The sequence below is a fragment of the Leopardus geoffroyi genome, chromosome A2, assembly GCF_018350155.1.
Source record: "Leopardus geoffroyi isolate Oge1 chromosome A2, O.geoffroyi_Oge1_pat1.0, whole genome shotgun sequence".
In the NCBI taxonomy this organism is placed as follows: Eukaryota; Metazoa; Chordata; class Mammalia; order Carnivora; family Felidae; genus Leopardus; species Leopardus geoffroyi.
Window position 1 is genome coordinate 65,991,866 of NC_059331.1, and position 20,525 is coordinate 66,012,390.

Below are 20,525 nucleotides of genomic sequence, written 5' to 3' on the forward strand. Positions count from 1 at the left end.
AACAGGATTCTAAAATGTTACTCAGCATCTAACGTGAGGCTGATGCTCGGGAAGGATCTGCTGAATAAACCCGATTAATGAAGGGATTAGAACCCTCCTGTTCTGCACTATAGACAGGCAAGGAAAACCCAAGGGAGTCCAGGGTCATGACAGGCGGTAACACGGAACAGGAGAAGGGACGTGAGTGTAGGAAATGGGGAGAGAAAGGCCAGCACCTCTGTCCCCAAGAAATCTGGACCCGACTTCCTCAGCCCAGGGTCCTGTCTGTTAGGGGCTGACCTCAAACATTCCCATGCTGGAACGCGGACCCCAGAATGTGCCGCTGGAACACTGACCCCAGAATGTGCCATATCTGGAGATAGGGTCTTTAAAGAGGTGCTTAAGGGGGCACCGGGGTGACTCAGTCGGTTAAGCGTCTGACTTCAGCTCACTTCATGATCTCAGGGCTCATGGGTTCGAGCTCCGTGTTGGGCTCTGTGCTGACAGCTCGGAGCCTGGAGCCTGCTTCTGATTCTGTGTCTCCCTCTCTCTCTCTGCCCCTCCCCCACCACTCACACTCTGACTCTCAAAACTGAATGAATGTTGTAAAAAAAATTTAAGGAGGTGATTAAGATAATTAGGGTCTTGGGTAGGCCTCAATCCAAGAGGACTCATGTCTTTAGAAGAAAAAGAAAGCAGAACCCAGAGGCACACAGGAGGAAGACCATGCTGGCACCGAGAAGACGTTCATCTACACGCCAGAGACGGAGGCTTCCTAAGACTCTCAGACTTCTGGCCTCCAGAGCTGTGACCAAATGCACATGTGCTGTTCAAGCCGCCCTACCTGAGGTATTTGTTACGGCAGCCTGAGCTGACTGATACACTCTCCAGCACCCACCGTCCTCCCTGGGACCAAAGGCTGTAGCAGGCCCGTTTGCTGGAAGACTGTTCCAGGCTCAGTTCTCCAACTAGCGTCGCAGCCCCGTGGACAGCATGGTAAGAACCCCACAACCCAGCCGACCGGGACAGAAGGGAAGGTCCAGGTGTAGCACCTGCCCCAGAGGCTCATTATTTACGGGCACCCCACTACCAGCGCTAAGGTGGGATGCACCCCGCACAAGCTCCAAGCTCCATCGGAAAACAAAGCCTGAGGCAGGAGCCGCCCCCCATTCTGTCCTGGCCCGTCGCCAAACACAACAGCTTCTTGGAGGAACACCAAAGGGGGGCAGGCGAGGGAGAGGCACAGCGGGCGTGGAGGGTGGTCTGCAGAGCCCGGGGAGGCCCGGCGAGATCTCTCAAGTCACCCAGCTCAGCGCAGGGAGCAGAGGGGAGGCAAGGGGACACAGGTGCAGAAACACCAGAAGAAAGCATCCGTCGTCAGGCCCCTGCCTACAGCGACCCTCACTTACTGATCTCAGCTCAATCAATATTTACCAGACGCTTCTCCCAAGAGAGAATCCCACCTCTGGGTAAAGACCGAACAGACCTTACCTGTCAGGGGCTCGCTCCGGCTCTGCTGGTTTGGCAGCCGCCTCGGCTCGACCACGAGGACCCAGGTGAGAACCAGGTGCCGGTCACGGTCGCGGGGCTCCCGCTCCCCACAGCTCCCTGCTCCAGTTCAGCCTCATGCCCGGCTCCAAAGCTGAAAAGTCAAAGAGGCCGTCACTGAACACCTTGAACTTGGCCAAACACAAATCTTCTGCTCTGCACCCAAGATTCCAGTCTCCTTGAAACAGACACGTGGAATATTTTTCTTTTCAGGGAGATTTAACTTAAAAGATTCTACAAGGAGCAGAGAAAGGAAGAGGTCCACAAGGACCAGGCTTTTTCTAGTCGGCACGTCAACCGACTGCAGGGGCAGATCCTGCCGGCGGAGACCGGAGGACACGGGGAGGCCGCCCCACGTCCCGGGTCACGGTCTTCCCTCAGCAGTAGAAGCAAATGCCCCCGAGGCAGGCTAGGAACGGAACGCACAGATCTCTGCCCTCTCGCAAGGCCAAGTGTACCTAGCATTCGTGCCGGAAGCCCAGATCCGAGCCCACGTCGTCGTTCCCGGGGTCCTCGCAGGCTGCAACCCTCACCCCACCCCACGGAGACCCCCTTCCATCTCAGCCCAGGTACCCGCCCCCTGGTGCCGGCAGGGAGCACGGACTGATGTTCTCCACGAGGTGCACACGCGTTCAGCGGGAAGGGGCAGAAGCGGGCAGACCCACGGTCTGACCCCTGGCCACTTCCTTTTTCGCCGCCTTATGCAACTCATCTACTGAGGGACGGGCAGGAGGGCTGTTCTAGGCTTGAAGAGGAGTGTCAGCACCAAGGCAAAGGCTGGAGGGGAGTTTCCAGTCACCAGGGTGCTCCCTGAGCCGGGCTCCTCTGCAGGCCGGTGGGGAGAGAGCCCACCTCCCCGAGGACAGTAACATATGCTGCTGAATCGTCACGTGCCGAGTGACACACACGCCCCCAACGACTCAGCAGGGAGAAGAGCACGGAGCGTTCATCACCGCTGCTGCCTCTGTGTGTCCGAGCCGGTCCCCTGCCCGCGGTGTGGGTGCCCCTGCAAAGAGAGGAGATGCCTAGACTAACCTTTCCTGATCACTCAACAGTGGAAATAAAACGTGCCCTGCTGCTGACCCGCGATGGAAGAAGTCAGGGACCTAGAATTTACTAGAAAACCACCGCAGGCGGTCCCACCAGGCACACTGGCTAGAGATCACGCACGAGAGCCAGAGAGCCCTGATGCCTCTGCAGGTGACACCCGGGTGAGTCGGGAGAGTCACTGAATTCACTGAGGCCGAGTCCCCAGCTCCAAAATCGACATGGAAATACCACCTCCCCCTGAGGGCTTTTACGAGGAGGAAACGAGCTGACGCATGTCAAGCTGTTGGACCCAACACACAGTAAACGCTGAACAAATGCTAGATTTTCACGAATGTGACTCGGCCGGCAGCGCGCCCGTTGTCAGACGTGGAATACGCCAGCCACCTACAGGCTGTGAAGCCTACTGATGCTCAGACAGGACGCTGGCCTTAGGATCGAGAGGGGCACGCAGGTCACAAAAGTATGTGGGGGCATCACACTGAACGCCACCTGCACACGCAAAGGCGTTTTACTAAGGGCACCTGCTGTCATCCTCGCAAAGAATTTGTAACTCCGAAAAGGATTACAGCAAGTGTATCAGGCAGGACGTCTCTAAATTCTAGTAGCTAGGTTGTCCACAAATTAAAAAAAAAAAAAAAAAAAAAAGGTGAACGGTCAGACAAGCATGAGGGTCTCTGAAATGACAATGGGCCGGGACCGGGGAAACGGACTTGGGTCACGTAACACATCCACTCCTCACACTCTGAGAGGTTTCCCATCTTTTCCAGAGAAACTAATCTTTTTCTGGAGTCTGATCCGAATGCCCCATGGCTACTTCCGGATATAGCTCTCACACGTATGCTTTTAAATTTGCAACACACACTCGGGACGTTTGCCCCTGACCGCGGGCACCAGGGCGTCTCGCTGGCTGAGGGGGTTCGGGGATCAGGCTCCTGATTTCCGCTGAGGTCACGATCTCACGGCTCATGGGATCGAGCCCCACATCGGGCTCTGTACTGACAGTACAGAGCCTGCTTGGGATTCGCTCTCTCTCTGCCTTTCCGCACCCGTGAGCTCTCTCTCTCTCTCAAAACAAAGAAATAAGCCTTTTTGAAGAACTATGGGCAACATAAATTAATCTATAATTAAAGAAAAATGACATCCAGTTGTTTGTTCCACCATCGCTGTCTATTCTAGGAACGTGGATATCGAACTTCCCAGCAGAGAGAACAAACACAGGACGGTTTCCAAACACGGTGAGCTGTAAGAGCTCCTGAGACGCGTCCTCACCAAGGGCAGGACCACCCGCCAGGCACAGAGAATTGCTTTAAAGAAGCCTCCAGCACCGTGTGCGCTGGCCCGTCCACACCCACGGCCACTGTCGCCAACACCAGCAGAGCACAGCCCGACGTGCTGCCCGAGCCGGCCGCGTGCCTCACATGTACCGGCGCCCCGGGGACTCTGTGCCATTCGCGCATCAGTCCAGACAGCGCGCTGCTGCGGGTTCACGGTCAGACACGACGCGAACTTGAAATCCCACATGCGTGAACGTGGGCAAAAAACAAACATCTGGACTCACTTCCAGAGTGTTTCGGAAACAAAGGACCCCTTGATTTCTCTGTAGCATCTGTGATATCTTCCAAAAATTCCAGAGTGAGTATTAATCTTTCCATCCGTCTAGCTTCCCCGCGCTAAATATTTAGAGTAATAACAGTGACTATTTAGACATTCAACAAACCCCCACGTTCACGAGGAGGCTATTGGGCGGGTTCAGCCACACGGCTCTGGAATGAAGTCTAGGCCTTTATAAAAGGGGACAGAATAGCCTTAATTCAAAAAACTGAACTCAGCACTGTGCTGATGTCAGAGCCCGCTTGTGACAGCAAACTGAGAAAGACAGCTGGAGAAACAGATCAACAAAATGGAACTGAAGAAAGCAAGTTTTTTAAAAAAAAAGTCATTATACAATTTCAGAGTGCTACTGCCCGAACCTGAGGACAGCGGAAGAGAGAAGCGAGGATTAAAGCGGAAACACCACACCTCGCGTCACTTTCAGCGGGATGTGCTATTCCAGCAGGGCCACAGTTGCCCCCACCCGGCAGGCGGGATGGGCCATGAGGAAAAAGGAAACTGGGAGCAGAAGGAAGTTAAAACACAACGAGACCCCCCCCCCCAAACGCCAACATCATACTTTGGAACCGGCGAACACGCAGGACACTTTCAGCAACGACAGCCGCACGGTGACTCAGCTCCCGCGTGGCCCGTCCACCAGCGGACACTCGGTGGGGGCTCCACAGAGATGTCTAGCGGGCCCAGGACAGAGCAGCCACATCCCAAACTGGCCGCCATCACAGAAACCGACACAACTTAATCAAAATGGATGAATGGGCCACGAACAGGGTCCTCAATTCCAGGGTCAAGCAGAACCAGCAATCCCAGAACCAGTCTTCACTGTGTGGCTTCCAGGAGCCACCAAGCAAGCTCAAAGATGGGTTACCCCATGGACCCGTGTCTGCGGCCGCCCAGACTGGAAAGGCAGTTAAGACAAGGGAGCGCCTACTTGAGAGAGGGAGGACGCTTCTCTCTACAAGTGATCTAAGGTCAGTGCCACAGCGAGGGTCAGGACAATCCCATGCACTCACAGACACGGTAACTGACCAGAGACTGGGAGAAAACGCCCTTCTCTGCAGCTGATACACACACGCGCATATTTCAGTCCAGTGCTAGCAAGAGCCCTAGGTACACCAAAGGGTATCACCACGCACTTGATGTGCTTAAGAGACCCGGGCAAATGGAAACATGCTACGTTCCTAGAGGGGAAGATTAAACACCACACAAAGACTTTGATCCTCTTAAGAGTAATTAGTTTCAAACCTAAAATTAATTTTGCAAATGAAATGCAGGCATCGATCTAAATGCATTAAAACTACCAAAGTACCGTGAGACTGTCAATTGTAGCGCATTAGGGGAGAACTGCACTCACCTTACAGTAAATTATAAAGCAAAAGTAGTTAAAATAGTATGGTACCGGCATATAGATACATGCAAGCATTCATCAGAAAGAGAAGGACTTAGGGGAGCAGGGTGGCTCAGTCAAGGGAGCGTCGGCTCTTGACTTTGGCTCTGGTCACGACCTCATGGTTCATGGGATCGAGCTCCGAGTCAGGCTCTGTACTGACAGCACAGAACCTACATGGGATTCTGTCTCTACCCCCCTCCCACATGCGCACGTGTTTTCTCTTTCTCTCTCTCTCAAAAGTAAATAGGGGCACCTGGGTGGCTCAGTCGGTAAAGCGTCCCACTTCGGCTCAGGTCATGATCTCACGGTTCATGGGTTCGAACCCCACATCTGGCTCTCTACTCTCGGTGTAGGGCCTGCTTTTGATTCTGTCTCCCTCTCTCTCTCTGCCCCCCCACCGCCCTTGCTCACACTCTGTCTCTCTCTCTCTCTCTCTCTCTCAAAAATGAATAAATGTTAAAAAAAATTTTTAACGAATAAACAAAAAGAAATTAGGGCCAGCAAGCCCAGATGACAGCAGGAATCACCATGGTTTGAGGCCCTTGGTGATAGAGTGAGGTACGAAACAGAAACATGGTGTGAAAGTTGTCCAGGAAAAAAGAAAAGCCAGTGTTGTTTCCAGAGGGCATTCAGGACCAGCTAAAAACCGATGTCAGCATCAAATGAGGTCACGATCCCAGAGCAACCCACACAATGGCAGCAAGACACTTACGAAGCAAGGATAAAGTGGTTTCATTCACAGAAGCAACACAAATAATGTACTTAAGAAGCATATACAAGAGGCTCTGAAGAAAACACAGAAACTTCTGGTGAGGAACCTAAAAGAAATCTGGAAGACACCAAGGCGCAAATAGAGAACTTTCTGGAAAGGCAAGCCCTCGCAGCGCGGCTCCTGCCCAAGGTAATGGGTGCAGGTGCGTGTGGGGCAGTCCCGGCCAATACCCCAGTCTGCCAGGGGCACGGGGACAAGAACGGGGACAGACACAGAAGGGTACAGAGCCCGGAACACAATCTGGGTGGAGCTGAGCATCCAGGTATGCGCGGAAAATAAGATCCAGGATAAGTGGTTACTGATGTTCAGTAAGATACGTGCAGGAGCCTCTCTGCACACCATTCTCGATAGACGGACGATTTAAACCTTACAAATGACTAAGAGAAAATACGGAAGCATAACGGTACAAAATCTGGGCGAGGAAGACCTTCCAAAGCAAGATTTTCAATCTGGAAGCCACGAAGGAAAAACCACCTCCCCTATGGCAATAAGCCCTCTCTACAAAATCAAAGGACAAGCAAAAACTTTGGGAGAACATACTAGCAACGCTATGCGGCCGTCTGCATTTAGCAAATGTCTTGTTAATTAAAAAATAAGAGGGGCGCCTGGATGGCGCAGTCGGTTAAGCGTCCGACTTCAGCCAGGTCACGATCCCGCGGTCCTTGAGTTTGAGCCCCGCGTCAGGCTCTGGGCTGAGCCTGTTTCCGATTCTGTGTCTCCCTCTCTCTCTGCCCCTCCCCCGTTCATGCTCTGTCTCTCTCTGTCCCAAAAATAAATAAACGTTGAAAAAAAAAAAATAAAAAAAAAAATAAAAAATAAGACAAGCAGGGGCACCTAGGCGACTCAGGCGGTTAAATGTCCAACTCTTGGTCTCGGCTCAGGTCACGATCTCACAGTCTGTGGGTTCGAGCCCTGCGTCCAGCTCTCTGCTGACAGCTTGGAGCCTGCTTGGGATTCTCCCTCCCTCCCCCCCCCCCCTCAAAATAAATAAACATTAAAAAAAAAAAAAAAGTTAAGCAGCCCAAAATAAAATGGGGAGGGGACAGACGCCAACGATTCTCAAAATGCACGTGCAAAACACACTCGACTTGAGTGGTAACCAGGGAAATAGAAGCACTGGCAACAAGGGGGCTGTAATTTGGATCCATCGTATTGCTGGAAGTCGAACACCCAGAGCCCACGGAGGGTGGGGATATTGTGGGGGGGGAGGGGGGAGGTCAGCGGGGCTCCCCTAAGCTGCAGGCAGGCACATGCTCAACAGGCTTCGGGCAGCATCTCATGGCTCCTAGCTCACCCTCACACGCACCTGCGCACGTACACACACACACACACACACACACACACACAGGCTCATACACACACGTGCATACACACACATCACTGACAGGCATACTCCTTAACATAGAAAAGCTGGAAGCAACCCACGCTTCTGTCCCTGTCCCCCCCACCTTGCTTCAGGCCACTGTGGTGGCCACCAAGTGCATGTGGCACAACCCACAAGTCCCCCATTCTCCCCTCCCCTCACACCTCGTTCTCCCTCCTGCAAGCCAGCAGCCCAGGCGCTCTCCCACTGCCTTCCACCAGGATGCCACTCCCACCTGACCCTGAAGCAGCCTCGGCACCTGCCGCCCCCCCCATGCCCCCCCCACCCCTGGCTCAAGCTGATAATGGGTTTCACACCCCCTCTGGAAGAATGACCCCCACCTTCCTTCCCCCTCCCCACCCAGACCCTGCTGGGGGCCCTGCCCCTCGGCCCAGGATCCTCTGGTCCTGCGGCTGAATCCCCCTGACCTCTCCTTCCATGTCTGTGTCCCCCACCAACAGCAGGAGCCCAAAGGTGCAGAACTGTGCTAAGCACGTGAAAAACCGCCCGGGGGTCAGCCTGGGAACTGCTTCGCGGCTCGGCCGGCCCACGTGGAACCGGGTTTCTGGCTCAGCTCCACAGAGCAGCCTGCCTCCAGTGCCTCAGTTTCCTCGGCTATAAAATGGGAATAAGACAGCCCCACCTCTGTGCAGGGATTAAATGATGCAAATCCCAAAACGTGCTTCTCGCTGAACTGGCCAAAGCTGGCCTTGACCGAGGTCCAGGCAAAGACCAAGGAGGAAAAGAGCCGAGGAGGGGGAGGGGAAAGGGACACACAACCCACGTCATGTGGGTCCACGAATTCACCGGAGAAAAGAGCCCAGGAGAACACAGACATCACTGACCCAGAGGGAGGCCACCCGATGGCCCAGAGGGCACAGGTGCGACCCTCACTCTGTTCCAAAGACTTCTGGGTTTGGATTTCTGTAAGAAGGCACATGAATCACTTACGTAACTGCAGAATTGGCCTTTCTGGTAAAAAGTGCTTCTGTCAAGTTTCCGACCGGTGGTCTTGCTGCTTCTCCCCTCTCCGTGCCTCCCCGCAAAGCCCCGCCTGAGCCCCCTGTGATGCCCAAGCGTGGTTTCCCTCCCTCAGCCCTAGAGGCTGGCTCTTCCCTCTCCACAGTCTAGGAATTCCAGAGAAATCACTGCTCTGCACCAAAAACAATGAAGCCATTAAGTGCTTCAGGCCAGTCACATGAACAGGAACGGCGCGGAAGCTTCTAGAAATGCGGAAAGACTCTGCCCCTCTTCTTTTCTTTTCCTACCTTCCTTTCTTCTGCATTCTCTTTCTTCCCTTAAGAAGTTAGGGGGGGAAAAAAACAACAAGGAAAGTAGGGGCGCCTGGGTGGCTCAGTCACTCAAGCATCCAACTTCGGCTCAGGTCATGATCTCACGGTTCACAAGTTCAAGCTCCGAGTCAGGCTCTGCTGTCAGCTCAGAACCTGGAGCCTGCTTCGGATTCTGTGTCTCCCTCTCTCTCTGTCCCTCTCCTCATGTTCTGTCTCCCTCTCTCCCTCCCTCTCTCTCTCTCTCTCAAAAATAAACCTTAAAAAATTAAAACAAAAAAAAAAAAGAAGAAAGTAAAAGTTGCTATTAGTTGTGAAGACAACACGCTACGTAACTGCTCCTACAGCAATAATTTTGAGGGAGGGACCAGTGATGGCACGTTAGGACTCCACTTCTCCTAGGGCACCTGGGTGGCTCAGTAGGTTAAGCAACTGACTCTTGGTTTCAGCTCAGGTCATGATCTCACGGTTCATGAGTTCAAACCCTCGTCAGGCTTTGCAAAGACAGCGTGGAACCTGCTTGGGATTCTTTCTCTCCCTCTCTCTCTGCATCTCCCACATCCCACTCTCTCTCTCTCTCTCTCTCTCTCAAAATAAATAAACTTAAAAAAAAAAAAAAAGATTCCACCCCTCTTCACAGGAGAAATCTGTAGGAAACAGTCAGTCTTGTTCGAAGCTTATCACCACTCCAGAACAGCCCAATCATGGGGCACACCCCAAAGTCCAATACTCCCCCACCTTCAGCACATAGTAGGTGAAAGACAATCACGTCTCCTTCTCTGTATCGCTCAACAGATGCAGTATGTAATGACCGTGGGTTCTAGGTGGGGGGTATTACAAATATACGTAAGGAGGGGCGCCTGGGTGGCGCAGTCGGTTAAGCGTCCGACTTCAGCCAGGTCACGATCTCGCGGTCTGTGAGTTCGAGCCCCGCGTCGGGCTCTGGGCTGATGGCTCAGAGCCTGGAGCCTGTTTCCGATTCTGTGTCTCCCTCTCTCTCTGTCCCTCCCCCGTTCATGCTCTGTCTCTCTCTGTCCCAAAAATAAATAAACGTTGAAAAAAAAAAAAATTAAAAAAAAAAAAAAAAAACAAATATACGTAAGGAAAAGTGGTCCTTCAGGGCAGGAATTCAAGACCTAACAGTGTCACGCTCCTCCCTGAACAGGACCTCCTCTGGCCACATGGTCACCAGCTCAGGACTCACGGGCTCGGGGACTCTCCCCGGAAGGCAGAATGTTCCAGTCAGGCACGCGGAGCCGGCTGCACACCCACTGGTCCAACCCAGGAGTCACAGGTGGCAGCCCCCAGGAGCCGACCCCTCTGGCGGACCCTGCGGCCAAGCTCGGCATCACTTAGGGCCTGAAGAACGGTTCCTACATGATCCTTTCAAGGCGCATCTCTTAGATTCTACCTCCCAGTGAGCCCATTTTGACGGTCGTCTCCTGTTCACGGATGTGACCCACGGGAGGGGGTGACCAGCACAGAGCTGACCTTCTGACATGCACTGCATCTTTCTGTCCATCCCCGTCCACTCCCTTGTCACGTGCCAGGAGCCCGAGTATGCCTCCCAGTGACCCTGTTCCACCCCAGGACACCAGCCGAGCAAGTGGGAGCAAGCCGGGCAGGGACCCCGTGATGCTCCCTGAACCTCAGGCCGCTGACCTGTGCAAGGAGGCCTCGGGCGCCTACTGGCTCCTTATGTCCAGGTCGGGAGTCAGAGCTATTTAGGCGGAGAGGCGCTCTGCTTTCCAGACATCAGACAAAGCACCTGCATCAGAGACGCTCTCGGACGGGCCACCTTCCCATCACCTGACCCACTTACAGATGTCTGCACGATGACAGAACATGGAGCAACGCTTGGCCATTTTCCTCGGGACACTGTGCTAAGGCTCTCATAAGCCCAGCAGTTCACAGCAGGCCCTGGACGGCTTGTGTGACCTTCTTTAACAACACGTTACATGTTTACCTTCGTCCCGAAAGTCATGACTTTCTCATTAATTCACTCCACAAACATCCACCGAGTGCTCGCTGTGTCCTCTGTCCTAGTTAGCACCGTCAACTGCAGAGCCATCTGGCATATGGTCCCCAGCCTCGTTTCTTCGGGCAAGAGGTTCGAGATGCAGGAGCGTGACGTGACGCACCTTGGTTGAGACCCCATAAGGAAACCCACGGGAAGAAAACCAGCGTGTGACATGCGTGGCCAATCGCCGCTTTTATGAGTTCCACAAACCCTGCACACGCATGTTGAAACACGTCCCAAAAGAACTTGTTCTCAGGTGCCTGGCGGGGGACGCCCAGCTGTTGATAATCCCCGTGGGGACAGCCCTAAACAACTGCTAGCTTCTCTAAGGAATCCCAGCTATTCACACATCATTGACCAACAGCACGTCCTCCCCCTGGGAAAGTTTGCCTCCTGGACCAGAGGCAAAGGGAAACGGAGAGCCCCACACACATTCAGATGAGCAGGGGCCCCTGGGGGACCTGGTATCCCCAGCAAAAATGCTACACCAAGCCCACCTCTGAGCTCAGGTGAGTGCACCCCAAAGTCCCCAGTGTTCCTCACAGGAACAGAGTGTTGGTGACAAGGCGGGGTCTTCCGTTGCAAAGCTAATCCAGACCTCAGCTCCACCCTGAAACCCACACCAACATTCCCTTATTCCTCCTCCTGGTGATCTGAGCTATTAAAACAGTCACAACAGGCTGACTTCAAATGGTCTCCCGTCAAAATTCCTGAAGTTAAGCTAAATCATTTTATGATTCCATTTCCTTCCACGATTGTGATGCCAAATGTGCAGAAAAAGGTGGGAGCCACCACACCACATAGGAGGCCTCCCGGGAAGAAAGCGGACCTAGAGACCCAAGGAGGAATCGGTCCTTCACCTTGACCAAAGCCACCCGCGTCAGTGACTGGAACACTTTCTCTTCACCAACAGAGACCACGTATTCCTCACGTCCCTTGACTCTCCTTCACTCTTCCCAAGCTGGTTCCCAACCCCTGGATACGCTCTATGGCTCACCATGCACCACCTTCGTGATGTAACAAATAAATATTTGGCCTTTGTCTAGTTCCTGGCACACGGTTCCTGAAACCTCCAGAGTGATGGGTGTCTCGTACACTAATGGAGCAGGTGGCTGGGATCCCGTGATGCCTCTGAGGGTGGGAGCTGGTCACCTAAAAGACCAGGCATGGTTAGAACATGAAACTTTCAGTGGCCCCCACCTTCATGAGCTCTGGGGAAGGGAGAGGAGCTAGAGACAGAACTAATCACAAATGGCCAATGAGTTGATCAACCATGTGACCTAATGGAACGCCCACACACAGCCGTAAAGGACGGGGTTCAGAGAACTTCCAGGTGGGTGAGCCCTCTGGGGTGCTGGGAGGGTGGTGCACCCACGGAGGGCACGGAAGCCCCATGGGATCCCTCCCCTGTACCCTGCTCTATGTGTCTCTTCCATCTGGCTGTTCCTGAGTTGTAGCCTTTATAATAAACCTACAAGTGTAAGTAAAGGGCCTTCCCGAATTCTGTGAACCGTTCTAGCAAACCATCAAACCTAGAAGAGAATCACACCCCCGATTCAGACCTATAGGGTCAGACGTACGGGGGTCCTGGGCATCTTCAGCTGGCCTCTGAAGGGGGGGGCCTCTTTCTTGTGCGGCCCTTTAACCCACAGGGTCTGACGTAACTCCAGGGGGACAGTGTCGGAACTTTGAGGAACTGCAGGGCACCCAGCTGGGGTCTGGGGAACTGGGGCACTGGGGTCAGGAAGGGCAAACCACACATTTGGCATCAGAAGTGCTGTGAATAAAAAGTGTAACCTGACAGAGAAAAACGAGTCACACGGCCAAGACCGCCTCACCATCGGCTTATCGTCTGTCCCACCGCACATTCAGCCCCTGGCCGCCTTCGCCCGCCCCGACTCCGAGGCTCTGGGGTCTGAGTGCCGGCTGAGGCTGTGCTGGTCCACAGCACAGAGGAGAAACACCACTCTGCTCCTTGCTCCTCTCAGCTCACCTTCGGAGCCTCAGCCACAAAGTGCTGGTCTCGGGGCACCTGGGCGGCTCAGCCGGTTAAGCGTCTGACTCTTGATTTCAGCTCAGGTCATGATCTCACGGTTTCGGGAGTTCGAGCCCTGTGTTGGACTCTGTGCTGACAGTGCAGAGCCTGCCTGGGGTTCATTCATTCTCTCTCTCTCTCTCTCTTTCTCTCTCTCTCTCTGTCCTTCCCAAACTTGCACTGTCTCTGTCTCTCTCAAAATAAACTTAAAAAAAAAAAAAAAAAAAACACAACAGGGGTGCCTGGGTGGTTCAGTCAGTTGAGCGTCTGACTTCCGCCCAGGTCATGATCTCATGGTTCGTGAGTTAGAGCCCCGCATTGGGCTCTATGCTGACAGCTCGGAGCCTGGAGCCTGCTTCGTGTTCTGTGTCTCCCTCTCTCTCTGCCCCTCCTCTATTCGTGCTGTCTCTCTCTCTCTCTCTCTCTCTCTCTCAAAAACAAATAAACATTTAAAAAATTTAAAAGTAAATTAACATTAATTCTTTTTTTTAAAGTGCTGGTCTCACTCTTGTTCCCAAGTGCTCTAGGGGGGGCAGGGGGAGTGACACCGGTCTCTTGATTCCTCTGCAGACACTTGAGTTCCCCGTGGGGAAACCGGACTGTGGCCAGAACCTCCGCCCTGCATATCTGGGTACCTAGCGGCAGCAGGTGCACAGTACAAGCTCCACAAAAAAAAGGGAGGGGGGCACAGTCACCAAACCGCCCCACACGGTTCGGTGACTCAGGCTGGGCTGAGCCGCCATGCACTTCTGAGGGCACACCGGGGTCCCCTGGAGGCCGCGCTGACACAGGGCGGGCTGCAGACACAGGGTCGAGAACCCAGCAGCCTTCGACTAAGCCAGATCTTCACGGGATTTACAAAATGTAAAACGAAGTCACTCTCCTCCACACACGGCTATTTTTTTTCTTAAGAGGTAGTCTTTCTGTGCACATAGAACAGGTTGATTCTCCTTTCCACGGAGGAATAAATAGTTTGTCAATCTGTCTTCATTTCTAAAGCAGCAAGTATCACAAAACACGCACTCTTGGAGGTCGCTGGTCACTTCTAAGGCTGTCCAGCGGGTCCTGGGAGCAAATGTGTGAGAACCAGAGCCCCTAAGCTCCACCAGCCCTGGGGTCGTCCCTCCTGGGGACAGCGGCTTCACTGGGCACCCAGGACTTGAATGTGCACCAGGGACAGTCCGCACGGGGACCTCCTGCTATCTCTGATGCTCTGCATGGAAAGCCTCAGCTCCTGGGGAGCCAGACTCCTTAGAGACTTCATCATTCAGGAAAGATTTTCTGAGTTTCAGACTGTTAACCTGAAGCCGTGTAAATAAAGGAGGGTATCCCCTTCCAGGGGGCAGATCTGAGGGGGGAGCCCGGGGGGTCGTCACCTTTGAAAAGTATCTGCTCAACCGTGCTCCCTGTGAAAAGTATCTGCTCAACCGTGCTCCCTGCAGGATTCTGGCAAGATGCCCGGCTGGAAGTCATTCCGAAGGTTCTTCCCTGCCTCCTGGATGAGCTGGGAAAGAGTCAGAGGGGGAATGTCACATGTCCTGTATTTCCAGTTTTCTACCTGTCTGCAGGGAGCTGCAGGACAGACAGCCTCCCCGGGGCTCCTGGCCCTGCAGATGCCTGAACCCCACCATCTCCCATGAGAAGCCGGGGCCTGACCTCCACTGTGCCCTCAGCGCCCAGGGCCTGATCTCCCCCGACACGTTCTCAGTGACGTCGGTCCTGGCTGCTTGTCTAAACTATCCAACGTGAGTCTCCCTCTCTCTCTGCTCTTCCCCTGTTCACACTCTGTCTTTCTCTCTCTCAAAAATAAAGATTTTTTAAAAAAATTTAAAAAAGGCGAGGGGGCACCTGGGTAGCTCAGTTGGTTGAGCCTCTGACTTCATCATCTCACAGTTTGTGAGTTCGAGCCCCGTGTCGGGCCCTCTGCTGACAGCTCAGAGCCTGGAGCCTGCTTCAGATTCTGTGTCTCCCTCTCTCTCTGCCCTTCCTGTATTCACACCCTGTCTCTCTCTCTCTCTCTCAAAAATAAATAAAGGTTTAAAAAAAATTTTTTTAACTGTCCAACATGGGAGGCCAGAGCCCATGGCCCGAGGTGGGGACATGCTGTAGAGGACAGGAAGGGACTGTGTCTCCCAGGCTCCAGAGCTTCCAGACAGTGCCCCCAGGCTCACCCGCTGCAGGATTACCCGGGACTGAGCACACGCTTAAGGGGAAAGAGGATCTATCTCTGACCTGAGAACGTGAGATTGACTCTTCTAAATGGGGCAAGGACCTTCATAAGGCCTGTTATTTCTATCCGGAAGGACCCGCGACGGCACGCAGCTAAAGGAAAGAAGCCGGTGCAGGAAACTTTCTGTCCTCACCTCTGCAAGCCAAAATGGACCCTGAGAGGCATTTAAAAACTCAAAGGAATTCACGTGGCCCGTGGGTGCCCTGAAACTTGGTACTGGAGATAACAGAGCCTCAGTGAGATGGTGTGATGGACAGAGATAACTATCCAATGACCTCGGACATTCTGAGAAATAAAAAAGGAGTATGACTGTGAGAGGCGTGTGTGTGTGTGAGAGGGAAACTCCGTTGCCCGCCTCGGGAAGGCCACTCAAAACCCAAGGCCTCGGCTGCAACACTCAAAACCACAAGGCGGCCCCCACACCTGGGAACAAAGGTGAACGGATACCCCAGGGCAAAGTAGCATTACCCATGTTCCCAAACTTCGCAGCCTCTCGACCATTCTGAATCCAAGAGCCTCTGGACTGCTACGAACCCAGGATCTTTCCTGAAAAACTCCTCCAGAGAAAAGAAATTAAATGTCTGTTGAAGACCTACTATGTGCCAGGCACTGTGAAATTAATTCACTCATTTTCCTTTAATATTTAAAATGTGGAGGGGCACCCGAGTGGCTCAGTCGGTTAAGTGTCTGACTCTTGATTTCGGCTCAGGTCATGATTTCATGGTTTGGGAGATCGAGCCCAGCATCACACTCCGCACAGACAGAGCAGAGCCTGCTTGGGATTCTCTCTTCTCTTCTCTTCTCTTCTCTTCTCTCTCTCTCTCTCTGCCCCTCCCCTGTTAGCGCTCTTCCTCAAACTAAACAAATCAACTTAAGAAAAGAAAAGAAGAGAAGAGAAGAGAAGAGAAGAGAAAAGAAAAGAAAAGAAAAGAAAAGAAAAGAAAAGAAAAGAAAAGAAAAAGAAAAGAAAAGGCTGAGAGCAAAGAATCAACATGCTTGGATGGGGTCCTGCCTCTTATCACACATGTCCCCATTTGTTCAAGCTGGTGGGTCTTTGGTGGGAACACATCCCTTCTCCCCAGCACTGAGCGGAACAAAGGAAGATCCGTGAGTGAGTACAGGTGTCAGTAACCCTCCCTCTTGTGCTCACTTGACCCTGAATGAGGCCTGTGATCTGGAGGGTTCCCAGTTCCCATCTACAGAAGGGAGACTCTCTCCCTCGCTTGCAAGATCGTCCTGACGGTCAAGGGCAACCCCAGTAAGCTCAGCACTAGGCAGCACGCTGTCGCTGTCTTGTCCAAGCAGTTTCTGGAGTCGTGCAAGAAAATGCACACACCTCTCCACTCCTTCGGCATAGCAACCGCGAGACTACGCCATCAAGAGCACCGTCACAACCAATTCAAGTTTCAGTGTTTTGTAAAAGGTTCTTCTAAATATAACTTACTCCACAAACGTTCACACCTAAGCAGTGTTCTCTAAAACATTAGTAATGAGAAACAAAGTGCATTCTAGAGAAACGCAGGACAAAAAGCTGCAAGACGTATACACCCCCCTCTCAAAAAACACACACACAGACTGGCAAAATGGCCAGTCTCGGTAACTAAATGCAAATAAATTAAACTCTCAAAAAGGCAGAGGCTGACAAGATGCAGAAAAATAAAGACACATCAGCCAACAATATGCTGTGTCCGAGGGACTCCCTTTGGAGCAAAAGACACAATCGGGTTCAAAGTGAAAAGACAGAAAACGATTATTTCCCATTAACAGTGACAAAGAGACGAGTTGGGATGGCTATACCACCACCAGCCAAAATGTACTTGAAGTGCAGTGTTAGACAAAGGAGGATACTCTATATTGAGAATAGGATCAAGCACTGAAAAGATGTAACGACTAAAAACCTATGTACACAGGGCGCCTGGGTGGCTCAGTCGGGTAAGCCTCCAACTTCAGCTCAGGTCATAATCTCATGGTCTGTGAGTTGGAACCCCGAGTTGGGCTCTATGCTGACAGCTCAGAGCCTGGAGCCTGCTTCGGATTCAGCCTGGAGCCTGCTTCAGATTCTGTGTCTCCCTCTCTCTCTCTGCCCCTCCCCTGCGCGCGTGCGCTCACGCTCTCTCTCTCTCAAAAACAAACATTAAAAAAATTCTTTTTAAATAAATTAAAAAAAAAAAAAATCAGAGCTCTAAAGTGTACCAGGTTAACCAGGGCAGCAATGAAGGGAGAGAGAAAGTTCTACAATAACAGGTGGAGACTTTAATAGTCCACTTTCAGTAAGGACGGAACCAGATCAAGAACAGGGCACAGCCAACACTGTCGACCCACTGGACGCCACAGACCTCCGCATGACGCTCCACTCAAGCACAACAGGACACATGCGGTTCTCAAGTGCACACGGAACATCCTCCAGAATAAACCTAACGTGTCGGGCCACAAAATGAGCCCGACCAAGACTGAAGTCATGAAAGTACATCTGTCGTAATCACAACAGGATGAAAATAGAAATCCACAGAAGTGGAAACTCGAAAATTCAAAAATACGTGGGAACTAATGCATCCTTTAAAAAGCAGCGGGGCTGGGGTGCCTGGGTGGCTCAGTCGGTTGGGCATCGGACGTCGGCTCAGGTCACGATCTCACAGTCCATGGGTTTGAGCCCCGCGTCGGGCTCTGTGCTGACCAGTTCAGGGCCTGGAGCCTGCTTCGGATTCTGTGTCTCCCTCTCTCTCTGCCCGTCCCCTGTCCATGCTCTGTCTCTGTCTCAAAAATAAATAAATGTTAAAAAAAAGAAAAATTTAAACAAAACCCTTCTCAAACTATTCCAGAAGACTGAAGGAGGGAACACATCCCCACCCACTCTAGCCAGCATCACCCTAACGCCGAGGCCAAACACATTCCAAGGAATCCGTACAGCAACATCGCTGATGAACGTTGACCCAAAATTCCTCCACAAAATACGAACAAACCGAATTCAGCAGCATAGTAGAAGGATAACACACCTGACCAAGTGGGATTTATTCCAGAAATGCAAAGATAGGCCAATGCACAAAAATCAATCAACAGAATCCACCACTTTAATAGAACGAAGGAGAAGAAAACAAGATTGTCTCACTTGATGAAGAAAAAGCACTTGACAAAATTCAATACCCTGTCATGATAAAGACACTCAACAGACTAGGAAACAGAAGGGGTCTTGGTCTGTTCAGGCTACGGGGACAAAGTATCACAGCCTGGACAGTTTATATACAACAGAAATGTACCGCTCAGAGCTCTGGGAGCTGGGAGTCCAAGAGCAGGGAACCAGCCACATCGAGTGAGGGCTCCATTCCCGGTCATGGTCACGATCACGGTCACAGACTTCTCGTTGTGTCTTCACAGGCCAGAAGGACCTAGAGAGCTCTGTGGGATCTCTTTCACAAAAGCACTAATCACGTTCTGGAGGGCTCCACCCTATGGTATCCAAACTGGAAAGGAAAAACTCAAGTTATCTGTATTCCCAGATGATGTGATTTTATATGCAGAAAACTCTAAAGATTGCAGACACACACACACACACACACACACACACACACACAAACTATTAGAATGAATAAATAAATTCATCGAGGTTATAAAATATAAAATCAACATGCGGAAATCAGTGGTTTTTCCATACACAGAGAACAACCCAAAAATGAAATTAAAATAATTCCAGGGGCGCGTGGGTGGCTCAGTCGGTTAAGTGTCTGGCTTCAGCTCAGGTCATGGTATCACGGTCCGTGAGTTTGAGCCCTGCATCGGGTTCTGTGCTGACAGCTCAGAGCCTGGAGCCTGCTTTGGATTCTGGGTCTCCCTCTCACTCTGCTCCTCCCCCACTCATGCTCTGTCTCTCTCTCTCAAAAATAAATAAGAACATTTAAAGAAAAAAACAAAAACAAAATAATGCAGGCCCCGTCAAAACCCCACCAACATTTTTTGCAGAAATATAAAAAGGTGCCTAAAATTCATATGGATTCTCTTCTCAAGGTACCCCAAAAAGCCAAAACAATACTGAAAAAGATCAAAGTTGGAGCACTCATACTTCCTGATCCCAATCTTACCACAAAGCTACAGGAATCAAAACAGTGTGATCCGGTGTAAGGACAGACACACAGACCAATGGAATAAGACAGCGCGCCTAAAAACCAATGCTTGCATATATGGTGGTTGATTTTTAACAAGGGTTAAATGCTAAGACCATTGAGTGGGGAAGGACAGTCTTTTTAACAAATCACTCTGGGAAAGCTGGATATGCACATACAAAAGAAAGAAAGAAACGTGTACCTCATAAACAAAAGTTAATTCAAAGTGGATCATAGTCCTAAATGTAAGATCTAAAACTATACAACTCTTGGAGAAAACAGGGAACATCCTCACAACACTGGATGTGGATAGGGAACAATGTGTTAGACAGGACACTGAAAGAAAAGGAAACAAAAGAATAAAATAGATACACTGAACTTCACCAAAATTAAAAACTGTGCATCCAAGGACAAAGGAGCAAAATGATAACCCACAGAAAGGGACAAAATAGTTGCAAATCATATACCTGATAACGGATTAATAACCAAAATATATAAAGAGCTCCTACAACTCAACAACAAAATGCAAACAGAAACCACAATGAGATACCACTTCACACCTATTAGGACAGTTATTATTTTTTTATAGAATCAGAAAATATCGAGTATTAATGACAATGTGGAGGAAATGGAACACTTTGTCCTCCGCTGATGGGAATGCAAAATGGTGCGGCCATGATGGAAAAGTCTGACGGTTCCTCAGAAACACTAAAAATGGGATTACCGTAAAATCCCGCAATTCCACATCCAGGTATATACGAAACAAATTTGAAAGCAGGGACTCAAACAGGTACTTGTACACCAATGTTTGGAAAAGCACTACTCACAATAGTCAAAATGTAAAAAGAACCAAATACCCATCAACAGTCGAATGGATAAACCAAAGATGGTGTGTATGTGCAACAGAACATTGTTCAGCCATAAACAGGAAGAACTCTGCCACAATACAGGCGAGTCTTAAAAACTTCATACTAAATGAAAGAAGCCAGGCACAAAAACCCCACAGCATATGAACCCATTCATAGAAATAGATATAGACGGGAAAAAAGTTAGCGGTTGTCTAGGGGTGGGTGGGGGCGATGGAGTAATAACCAGAGGGCACAGGGTTTCCTTGTGAACTCCCGAGTTGTTCTCAAGTATACTGGTG

General features: G+C 51.3%; 1 protein-coding gene across 6 annotated transcripts in view; it reads right to left on the reverse strand.

Moving 5' to 3' along the window:
• Window positions 1-20,525, reverse strand: part of GRB10 (growth factor receptor bound protein 10) — a 185,221-nt gene that overhangs the window by 150,008 nt on the left and 14,688 nt on the right. For all 6 annotated transcript variants that reach the window (XM_045494287.1, XM_045494290.1, XM_045494291.1 and 3 more), the window contains exon 2: window positions 1,471-1,621. The gene's annotated coding sequence lies outside the window, so the exon portion shown is untranslated. The remainder of the gene's footprint in view (window positions 1-1,470; window positions 1,622-20,525) is intronic.